Below are 12,321 nucleotides of genomic sequence, written 5' to 3'. Positions count from 1 at the left end.
GAGCAGCCGAAGAGCACTAAAAGGTTCAGCTTCATTCAATAGGAAGTCATTTTCTGTGCTTTGAGACTGCTCTGCGAGGTAACCCAAAGTTTAGTAAGTGGGGATGATAAGGAGCATCGGAATTGTATCACTGAAAGAAATTAGAATGCTTCTGTACATGTAGCCTCGGTATTCAAATAATGGCCACAAGGTGGAATTACAAAGTTATAACTATATTTTCTGCCCTCAGCTGCTAAGTTAAGAAGTTCATATTTTCAGAAAAATAATCATAACAATCTCAGGACCTCCTTTCTGAATGGTAAAAGGACATTTATAGCCCATTAACATATGTATGCCTAGAGTAATTCACATTGTGGGTGTAGACTTTTATTTCTGCACTAAATTGCACAACAACTTTCTATTGCCCAGTTCCCGAGGGAGATATAACTGCAGTCTTCCTTGATACCTCTTCATTTACATGGGTTATTATGAATAAATTTGTGCCATTTTTGCTCTATTCTTTATTCATCTCTTTACTATATAATTTAAGAAAATGACAAGAAGGGGTTTTAGTATAGATCATTGTGACAACCCATGAGACTTTCTATCCAGTGTAAAAATTTACTTTTTCACGTCCCCATTCTTCCTTATGATTTAATAAGTTATTAAGGTATGACAAAAAGTTTTTTAAATTTATTTTTAATCCTTTTTCCTACCTTCATTTTCAAACCAGATAAGTTTCATTTAGATACCTTGCAGTCCCTAGGTTTATCATTCCTTCATTTGTTTCTTGTATCTCTGAAAACCTTTAGCAAGTTTTCAAAGAAGAAGCATCTCCACAAAAATTGCATGGCTCCTTCCTGCTACATCATGTTAATCCACATCTCTAATAATTTTACCATGTGCTACAGTTTCTACTGTCCCCTTAACACAGAATAGGAGTCAGACTTTTGGGTACATTCCTTAAGAATTAGAAATCACTTTCCATTCTCACTGGTCAAGAGCTTATAAACCACAGCAAAGTCCAGAAATCTCATAAAATAACGTTATCTTTGCAATTACTAGCACTCAACTATTGTAAGACCTCCTTAGATGACAAAACAGTTTTAGAAAAGCCCTTTGATCTCTTTTTCATGTATGTAGTGATTCATCTTCCTAACTACTCTTCATAGTGAGCAGCAACACAACAAATTCATTTAGCTACTCAGCTGTACCCTCATAATTTTGAATATTACATTTAACCTGTGACAATTTGCTGGATTTCCCTGGGCTCTGGTAAATAATTCCTAAATGATTCTGCATCTTGTATGTTTGAGAATGTTTTTTAAAAGTTCTTAAAATATCTTTTTTTTCCCCTAATTTGTATTCATTTTTAACTTTAATTCAACAGAGGTGCTCTTTTCTGACTGTCTGCAGAAATAAATAATTAACTGGACACATTTTTAATTGAAATTTAGTGTTTACCACAAAGAAAACAATTGAGTCACAGTCACACAGCATCCTTTAATGTCACTAAACTGAATTTATAAACTTACGAGAATCCATTCAATGTATCCTAGAACAAATTTCCCCATCACAGCATTGAATAATTTACTGAATTAGTTTAAAAGTCAGAAAGCTCTGCATGTAGAACTATTTCATTTTCCTTTGATATTTTCATATTTATTCCATTATTTTAAAAAACCACAAACACTAGAGCATCAGAATTTAAATTTATTAGAAAACATAGTTTAAACTAAGCATTAGTGCATTTTATTGAAAAATGAAAATATAGAATATCAAATTTGACAGTGTTTTCAAATCCAAGAAAATATTTTCAGGTTTTTATTTTTAAAAGACTTTCTTAATTTGGCTTTTCTCCAAATAACAGACTTGGTTTAGATGAAGAAAAGGTAAAGAGCGATCATTTCATGAAGAAACTATTCCAATCATATTCACAATTTAAATATGAACTATTAGATTAAGCAAGTTTATAACAAGCACTTGAAAAGCAGAGTTATAAACTAATATTTCCTTCTGCAAAAATTTTAACCTGTTTAGACAATATAACAGTAAATAAATTTTCTATCAGCTATTGTTAAAGGTTTTCCAGAGTAGGAATTAGACCTTAAGTATTACATTAACCTTTTATTAAAGAAAGAAAAATGATATTCTAAAGCCAGAATGTACTTAGAAATAAAAATCCCATCCTGCTTTGTAGTGAAACAACTGGAAAATGTGTTAGGAGTTGAGAAATTGTAGACATTGGAAAAAACATATAAATTGCCATTTTTCATTTATCTCCAGTTCTGGGGGCAATTCATCTGCAAAGGAGAACCTGAAGATGAATATGAAGTGAGATGTGGGTTTCTCTTCCCCATTAATGAATATATCACTTTTACAGTACTGGAATTTCACAAAATACCAACTTATCTGAATCTCCCACAATAGAACAGAGTGGAAAGTTATTTGTGTTAGTGTAGCTAGACTGTACTAAATAAAGTTCTATATTCCAGCCATCTTACCCATGGTTTTATTGCACAGTGAAGTGGCAGTAACTACCCTGATGTTAGTCTATTTTGGTATATGCAACACTAGTAATATTTTTCACAAATACAGTGAGGCCTCTGAACGTCCTGAAAGAAGATGAGACTTTTGATTTAATGTGTTCCTTACTAGCAACAGTAATATTAATATTTACTTGACCAGGATTCTTGCAGTGGATTTTGCTGTATTCATGACAGGCATAGCAACACATATGAAGTAAATGGAATTACACTGGGGTAAAACCAGTAAATGAGGAAACACTCAGCACCATATGGAAATTTTTTTGATGAACTTTGAAAGATACTTGTCTGTATTCCCAATAGCATCTAAGAAAAAACGAATACCATTACAGATGGTCTGCATTCTGCATGTAATTGGACTTATTTCATGGAGCTAATTTCCAACTTTTAACAGATGTTTCTGTTATTTGCTTTTTTATTAGTTAAGCTTTGCTTCTGTCATAAGTAGATTTGCTGGTTAAGTCCCCTTCAGCTTAATGTACTTTATCATGTTATAACAAAAATAACGCTTGAGAAAAGCTGAATCTGTTAGAAAAATCCTTATGTCAGCTCTAAGTCCTATAAATATTCCTCCTGCCACTATCCAGAGAAGGAAATGTAAAAACAGCATTGAAACTCCCACCTTCCTACTGTCCAATGTTGTCCCAGAAACATCTCATGACTTTCATGCGTCTTTGGGGGAAAGAAGTCTTAGTACTCCGTCCCCATAAGGAAAACAAAGGAACAAAACTCTAAAAGAAAATTTCGTAATGAGGAGAGTGGCCGAACTATGGAAAGTTGTCCAAGCAACAGAAGTCTTGCTGAATCTGAGAAAAACACATGGAATTCTAAGTCCATGCATCATTCTACTGGAATCTGAACTCAAAAGCTGTTTGCTTGACTTGGCTTTAACAATCTTCCTGTATAGCCCATGTGAAGTCCCCAGGGGCCTGGAAGTCTTCAGGAATGACTTCAACAATAGAGCCCCATTAGCTGTCTGTTTATATTCCTTTTTTTTTTTTTTTTTTTTTTTTTTTTTTTTTTTTTTTTGAGGAAATAATAGGAAAAAAGTCTCTGGAAACTGCCTCCTGGTGGTCGGTGGGATGAAGGTTCATAGTTATCTTCACTGCTTTCAGCCGCTCACGTGTTTGAACCAGGCGCCGTTAGCAAGGTCAATGGTTTTCTGATTCCCGTTGTTGCAATACTGTTTAGGTTACCGGATGTCTCGACAAGGGGGGGGCTTTTACAAAGCAAACCTTGAGTTTCGATTTGATTAACAAACCTCACCCTTTTATTTATTACAGTCATAGAATACAATTACATTGACTCAACATGATTTATTTCTGATATATCTATGTTGACTGCTACTGACTGACTGTTAGATTTTAAGTGCTTAAAAGTTGTTTGTTCTAATATATGTTTCACTTTTTGCTGTCACTGTTTTCCTGAGATTGAGTTTAAACTGGAAGTTTGTAGAATTCTGTATAGAATTCTGGCCCATTGTCTTTTCTATTTAATCTGTAAAATATTAAATTGTAGACTCACTAATCTGTAGAAACATTGCCCAGTACATTAAGACTATTAACATCACTGGCTATAATACTAAGCATTATTAAGCATAATAATATATTCCTAAGTCTGTATGACATTTAAAGTGAGATAGCCCTGGGATATGTATACTTAAAAAATTGACTTAATAATTTTCTATTGGGCAGTCATTAGAGGACAATTAAAAGTGCATATTTCTTTGCTTCTTTTGACACATCATCAGATTACCATTGGCCTACCCCAAGTAGAATTAATGGGAATCTTTCTACATTGTTTCTTTGGCTAACAATAGCCTTTGATGCAGCCACAATAGACAAAACTCAGTCACTTTCACATCTACTGTTCTGGACTGTTATGTTACTGATCAGTGCCGAACTTAAGTCACTTATAACATATGCATTCATAAGTATAGATATACATTTATACGCTAACTTGGATGATATTCCTTGATCACAATCAGTGAACTCCTGGAGCCCAAACCAAATTTATAGAAATGTAAGAAAAATGGTTTTCAGAGATAGAAGTATTCAATCTTTGATGTTCCTTTTTTTGATTAAGATGCAGAGAAAACATCTCTGTTGTCTTCAATAATTATCAGATACAGCTTGTTCTATGAAACTGAAAAACAGACGGGGTGATAATTTTCCTGTTTCAGTGGGATCATTACCTCTCCAGTTACTGTGAAAGTCTGCTTGTGAGTACTGTGGTCTGTGATAATTGACTTCTTGGCTGAAATATTAGACATATCTATGAGTGTGTTTTTGCTAGAGGAGTGGAAAAGAAAATACTCACCCATCAGTTTGAGGAATCTTGGACGCAAAGCTGTTCAGACACTGAATTTTCCTGAGCTGTTGACAGCAATATCTCATTATCATAAACTCCATGCGGTAGGTAATGAAGGACCAAACAGAGAGCAAGTGATCACTTCTTAATCAGTTCTGATGAAAAGGTCAGCAGAGCTCTGATTTCTCTTGACCCTTTAGGCCCAAAATCATGGCTTTAATCACTGTTGGAGCCCAGCCAAGGTCTCTCATCTGATATGCTCCAAGAGACAGGGTTTTAATCACAAAACTGCAGTGCTGCCTCATTTAAAGAATAAAAAAAAAAAAAAAGCAAAAAACCCTCATAGCATTGCTAATTGACCTTAATCTAATGTGATGTGCAATACTCTCAAAGTCTCAGCGTGCGACTGTGGCAGAGACACAAACTAAGAGTAAAAACAGTTCTTAAAACTTAATTGAATTTGAAATAGCGGATTAGATTATTCCCTATGTCCTCAAACAAACCTCTGCACACCGAAATTTATCTTGAGATTTCCAAGTGCATTAGGGTCTTCCTACATGACAACTGCAACGTACAATGAATACAGCTCAGAAAAGTTACTTGGACTCAAGCTCACATCTTCATTATTGATAGAAAAACTCCAATGGTTGCAAAGGATGATTATATTCTACCAGATCAGAAAAAAACATTCTTTCGCTGAATCTGATGTCTTTTTTTACTTACTGAAATACATTAGTTCTTTTCTTTAAAAACAACCACAAAAAAAAAAAATCAACTACCTCTCATTCTAAAAAAAGGCACAAATTGTATTTTGACTTCTTGTACTTTGAAAAGGGTTGTATCAGTTCTACTGAACACAGAACAAAAATAACAAGAACTTTAAGACCTCACTCATGTGCAGCTGAACCAATGCAATGTAATGGACAGCACTTTGGAGATGGCAGGCAGGATGTCTGGATTTTATTCTGATTTCATGAAGCTAGTTATGTCCCTGAATTCCCTCTAACTTTTTATATCCTGTGCCGTTTTCAGCTGCTGTTTCTTCTGACAAAGAGTTTTTGTAACATGTTCAAAGGAAATTTCACCTGATCAATCTCTGATTAAGTCTTCTAATGAAGGGGTTAAAAAAAAGCAGACTGGCTATAGATTTCAGTCTGCCTGTCAGCTGACATTTTATCAAGCTGATGAATATATCCTATGTTATCTATTCCATAAAAAACAAACTACGCTGTGTAAATTTTGCAGTAAATACCATGAAAACAAGGATTTATAAGTGAAAAGGAACGTTAAAAGTAGAAAACTTTTTGTTCCTACAAGACAATGTACTTTTACCTACTTATTTTTGTAACAAAGTTTGTTTATAGACGTGTGAACCAATATTTCACCTAAACATTGTTAATAGTGCCAAGGGATGCATAATCAGCCCAGTATATTCTTTTCTAAACAAATTGATTTTCAGCACTATTATGGCCACCTCCAGTAGCATTTATGTTATTTAAAGTATACAAGTATATGTCTACATAGGCATATTTGTTTATCCAGTCTGATCACTTGGACAACTCAGCCTACTGTCTGTCCACTGTTTTTCATAATCAAACATAGCCAACTAACCAGACAGTTCTGTATTGCTGTAAAGGTCTTAACACTTAGTTCAATGGTCTTTGTTTATATCCAGCCTCAGATATTATAACTGAACTTAGTAACTCATACAATCGTAGAATGGATTGGGTTGGAAAGTGGAAAGGACCTTAAAGATGATCTAGTTCCAGCCTCCTGCCGTTGGTAGGGACACCTTTCTCTAAATCATGTTGACCAAAGCCCCATCCATCATGTCATGAATACTTCCGAGCAACCTCAGCTTCTCCGGGCAAACTGTTAAACGCCTCATCACCCTCACAGCAAAGAAAAATATTTCAAATATCTAATCTAAAACTATCTCCTCTTAAAGACATTATCCTTTGTCCTATCACTACACTCTCCGATAAAGAGTTGCTCCCCATCTTTTCTGTAGCCCCCCTTTAAGTACTCAAATACCACTATAAGGCGTGCCAGATCTTTCTCTTCTCTAGGTTAAATAAGTTGGGCTTTCTCATCCTGACTTTATAGGAGAGGTACTTCAAACCTTTGATCATATTTAAGGGCCTTCTTTAGACCCACTCTAACAGGTCCATGTGCTTCTTGTAGTATATATATATACTATATATATATATCTTGGAGTATCCCAGAGCTGAATACAGTGCCACAGGACGGGTCTCACTAAGAGAGGAATAAAGGGGGAGAATCGTCTCCCACATCTGCAAAGACTTTTAATGATCAATAAATCTTTTATCCTAATTAGCCCATTATAAGCAATATACGTTTGTCATAGCAAACAATTAACTTTTATTTGTACAGATACAGTAGACGAAAGGCACTGGGCTGATATTCAGAATGGCTGAGCAGCTAGAACTCACGCTGAAACCAGTCTGTGCTGTAGTTCCTGGGAAAAAAACGCCATTTAAAAAAACTGGGGGGAGAACTTCCGTTGTATAATAAAGTTGAGTCACCCTATGTGATTTATAGAGATGCAAGTAGTGAAATATGCACTCCAGTGAAGTAAAAAGCATCACAGATTACAGTGAGGACAGGATTCCTCTTCCTTTGGATTTCAGTTCAGGAAAATACTACCACCTTCAGTCACATATGCTCTGTTTGACAGGGAAATACTCGTTAAAGCATATTTGGCTGCTCTTTGCTGGAGCTACTTAGACCTAGATCCAAGTCTAGATAACAGAAAGACACTCTTGGACCTTTAGGGAAAGTGGAGCCGGGACCATCATTACCTTATGCTGATTGCTTTAAGAGACCTAGCGTGTAGCTCTTTCCTGAACATTTTAATCTTTTAGACTCTCTTTAAAGCACAGAGAATATTATCTTAAAAGTTACTATATTTATCCCCTACAGACTCCTCTTCACATCACTGATCTCTGTCACCTTGATTTGTAAGTTTTCTTCCACATGATCTATTAAGTGACAGACCTTCAAATGACTTCAAACAGTGTGGTGTGTTTATACTACACATATATTAAATGGTTTCATAGGATATTACATGTCAGTTCTACTCTTGCTTCAAACTGCTGCAATACTAGCTGCTGTGAATATGCTGAATAAAAAGGTGATCCCTCACATAGTTTACACAGTGTAGTTATAAGTTAAAGGTGGAGATGAAGAAGCAACAAGAAAACGGTGAAAGAGAACAAAGTGTTGTGGTAGAAAATAGCTTTAGCCTACTTTTGACCCCAATGATTACAGTATGTTTTTTTTCTAAAACTTGCAGCAGAGGAGGGCTATGAAGATCTATGTATAGACAAATAGCAAGGCATCTCTCTTCATCTCACTGCAAGAAGCAGTGTGGCAGAAAGCTCAAAATTTGGTTGTCTTTGCTTTCCAGGAGGTTAACAATGCACAACTGGGATCAGTTTGATAGTAACCATTCAGGAGAATAAGCCGACATCTCAGTAGCAAGGAAATTACAATAGCTCTTTTAGTGACAGACTACAAAAAAAAAAAAACTTTATACTGTTCTTGATACCTCACATGATTCTGTGCATTTTACCTATCACTGAAATAAATGTGTGGGTAATAGAAAGACTTTGGTTTAGCAGCACTCTTTACGCTCTACTTGGGAATGTTCTTTCCACTGTGAGTACTAGTTGTCTGTTGAGGTTGTTTTCTGCAATAAAAACACACATTAATAGGTTCTCATTCTATATGATAAAGGCTTTTTCAAAGAATTTATGTGCTTCTCTGCTTCACTGACTTCAGTGGTTGGGACTAAGTTCATAAAATTCATCTTACACTTCTTTTGTCTTTAATTTACAGATCAACTTTTCCAAACGAGGTCCAGGCTACCCCTCTTGCTGACTTTCAATAGAGCTATGTTTTTCATTTTATTTTCCTTCTTTTTTTTCCACCTCGGTGTCAATTCCTGCCCCCAAACCAATTATCTTTCAATTAGCAAGCAAAATTAATTTTCACACTTCATATGCTAACATGAGAATGACAGAAATGCTTAACATTTGTTAAATCTGTCAATGCAAAAGAAAAAGACAAATGTGGCACTACACTTTTCAGAAGAGTTTTGTGTCTCAAAGCTCTCTTTTTAGTGAAGTTGTTACTTCATAAAGATGCTCTGCATCCTGTGTTATTTAGAAAACGAAAGCATTTGCATAAAGGATTGCTGGTTTGCTTTTACAAGAAATTGTGTCAGTGATTCTGGAAGGAACTTGTGTAGCATTTGGTTCTTCACATGCCTGCTTTTTTATAGTGAGAGAAACATCTAATTTAGAGTTTTTGTCCAAGATACAATCAATAAGGGCTGAAAGAAAACAGTTTGCAGTTCCACATATACTGGAAGCTAAAGATTTTCAAGTAGAACTAACGGAGCTAAATTTTGGTGGACTTGCATATGGAGTAACCCCTGTGGAGACCTTGGAAACCGTTAATAAAGTTGAGGTTATGCCTCAGTGCTTTCCTTACTAGCAGCACTAAAATATTTTCTTTCACTTTTCCCTCTGAGATCTATCTGGAGCCATAGAAAACCATTGTTATAAGTGTGTCAGATTGCTGAAGACCTGGAAACAAACAACAGGAAGTAGAACCCTGTAGCATGGTCAGAGGCAGCATAATGTAGAGGTGCCAAGAACCCAAGCCAGCAGCATATAAGATACAACCCAAAATTATCCTTTCTTACTGGGACACATAGGAAGATGGAATGATCATGCCAACCCAAGGCCGTCTCAAATGTGGTGCTAGGATTTGGTGATTTAGGGGCATCTCCACACTTCAGCAAAAGGTGTCTTATACCCAGTCCATTCAACTTTCTCCTTTCCCGTTACCTTCTAGTTGTGAGGCCAGAAACAAAAAGAGTAAGAAGTAAGCTAACAGGGAAAGAACAAAAAAAAGAATAAAAGGAAGAAATAATCTCCATCTCAGAAGGAAAGCACTGGTTATACCTGAAAATCTTAGCAAATTGCTGACGTGAATGTTCACATGCAGAAACTTAAGTGAGTAAACTAGAAAATAGTATTTCTTCATATTTCTGAAACATTCTTAGTAGTATTGTGCTTGCAATTTAATACAACAGAAATTAGGCTTCCAACTAGCATATCTATATGATAAATCACATGACTTCTAAGGTCAGTGCAACACTTTAGAAATTCCTCCTTAATTTCTCTGTAAGGTGAAAGCTCAACCCTGCTCTCACTGGTTACTCCCATCCTAGTAGGAAAACATGTCACACTTGCATTGTGTAACAGAAAATGAATATTCCATTTTACTCTAATATTAATTGCCTTCCTCTCCCTAACTAGAATGGCAAGTGACCTTTGCATATTGTTGCTGCTAAGTGGAAAGAAAGAATAATAATGTTATTTTAATTGATTGGTAAATTATTGAACAAGGTTGCTGATACCAACCCCTTTCTGACTGGAAGAACTGATTACATTCTCTATATTTGTTATTTAGTATTTTGTATTTTTCTGTCTCATATCCATTTTAAGTTATTCAAGTTTATCTTGAACAGGAACATAGCATTACTGCAAAAATCAATTAATGTGAAATGTGAACATGTAAAATGTGCTCAAGTGTAAAACCCCACATTTTAAAGTGGAGAAATATAGGAAAAGCACCTAATAAGAGATTACTGTATGTCTTCAGAAATCAGTGGATCTTAAAACTAGAGGCCTACAAAGTACCTCAAGTGCTCAATCAGTCCCTCTTGGTAAATTGTGCCAAATCATCCTTACTCAAGTCATTCCTACTATGTTTGTTTACACAATTCCTGAGTACTTCCAAAAATAAACACTCATCTTCTCTCTGTGAATTATCCTACTGCTTTACTATTCTTACTGCCACATATCTTTCCTGACTGCAGAATCAGTCTCCTTTGCTGTAATATAATTCCTATACTTCTGTGAGAACAGTAGAGAGTCCTCAATAGCTGTTCAGGTAGAAAGCAAGTTTGTGGGTTTTTTTCCAATCATCTTTGCAACCACCTTGTAGTACTTTAATCAGAAACCCATTCCTATTCTTGCATTTGAGAAAGTGGTTTGAGAAAATATGAGAAAGTTTCCTCTAGTCAAGATAAGCTTAATGGAACTGGGCCTTGCTAGTCATCTCTATCCTCAGCATGGCAAACTGTCTCTTCGTTGTTATGCTCTGCCAAGTTACCTTCTGCCTTGACATCTTCAATGAGTTATTAATACTTGATTAGAATGAAACCTATACAATCTTCCTCTAATAGTTTAATATGGCTTCTATATGAAATTTGTCTACTAAAGTACTCCAAGAACTTGCTGGATCATCTGAGCATTGATGTATTTCATTCCTAGCAGATGCCTAGCTAGACAAAACCCTTGTCTAAAACAGAGTCCAGGATTTACTGTAAGTTTTCAGTTGTTCAAAGATGCTTTTCACCTGATCTCCTTCTTTGGTTGTTCAAGGATAATGCCCTCCATAAAAGAGTTCCCGTTTATTTGTTTGAACCTGACTCCTCACCCTCTAGAGGTCTTCACCTGGCCTATCCAGAACTAGAAAGCAAATCCCATACTACGCATATTCACAAGGTTGCTTCATGCCACAGGAGCACCCTTTTCCTCATTTTTCCACTTCTCCCTCCTAAATAAACTCCCACACTATCTATACCAGAAACTTCAATTATTCCAGTAAGCTTCAGCTTTAACGTCAATTTGATTAAATCATTCTTTCAGTTACACACAAAGAGTTCCAGGTTATCCCTACCTGTTTATTAGTTTACAGACAGTTTTGCCATCCAATAGATCAGCTCACTTCATCCCTTCCTAAGAAACAGGGAATCCTAGTTCAATAGCTTTGCCTGTATAATTGCAGAGAATTAATTTCCCCTTCTCTTTTCCTTCCAATGCTGTCTCTTATCCTTTCAAATATTTAGATTTTTCAGAGAAGGAATTGACATTGGGCAGCCATAGCAAAAGAAAAGTACAATACCATCCTAACTTCACTTGGCACTATGACAAAATGTAGTAAGAAAGCAACTGTTGCACACCCCAAAATCTTACTGAAACAGAGTTTCTTACCCTTTTGCACCTTCACACTCAATCTCACTGCAGTTCAGTATGAAAGTTTAGGTAATTAAATGATCTTAAATAACTGTGTGTGTGTATGCTGTCATTTCCTTAGATGTCTGTAACCAAATTTTAGTGTTCAGTGGAAGTAACACATCTGTTTTTCAAGACAATTAAGTTATTAGATACAGATTAATTCAATAAGCCCCACAGATGATCTGAGAATTTTGAAGTATAATCAATAAACCTGGAATGTGAGAAATGGAAATTGGATTTGGAAGATTAACAAAGCCTGCCATTGAAAAATTGATTTTTTTGCATAAGTAGTTATTTTAATCAGAAGTCCCAAGGGACCTCATGCAATAACTAATTAATAATATTTGCTATATGAAGAAAAAAGGAAT

The 12,321-nt window shown here is 35.5% G+C and overlaps 1 protein-coding gene across 47 annotated transcripts in view; it reads right to left on the bottom strand.

The window, feature by feature from the left end:
* The window catches only part of LOC110399220, a 585,449-nt gene that overhangs the window by 302,803 nt on the left and 270,325 nt on the right, over window positions 1–12,321 (bottom strand). Inside the window, exon 12 of one of the 47 annotated variants that reach the window (XR_002438992.1) lies at window positions 4,845–4,900. The exons of the other annotated variants lie outside the window; for them this stretch is intronic. The gene's annotated coding sequence lies outside the window, so the exon portion shown is untranslated. The remainder of the gene's footprint in view (window positions 1–4,844; window positions 4,901–12,321) is intronic. 47 annotated transcript variants of the gene reach the window in all.

The sequence above is a fragment of the Numida meleagris genome, chromosome 5 (assembly GCF_002078875.1).
Source record: "Numida meleagris isolate 19003 breed g44 Domestic line chromosome 5, NumMel1.0, whole genome shotgun sequence".
NCBI lineage: Eukaryota > Metazoa > Chordata > Aves > Galliformes > Numididae > Numida > Numida meleagris.
This window is presented reverse-complemented; position numbering and strand designations above follow the sequence as displayed.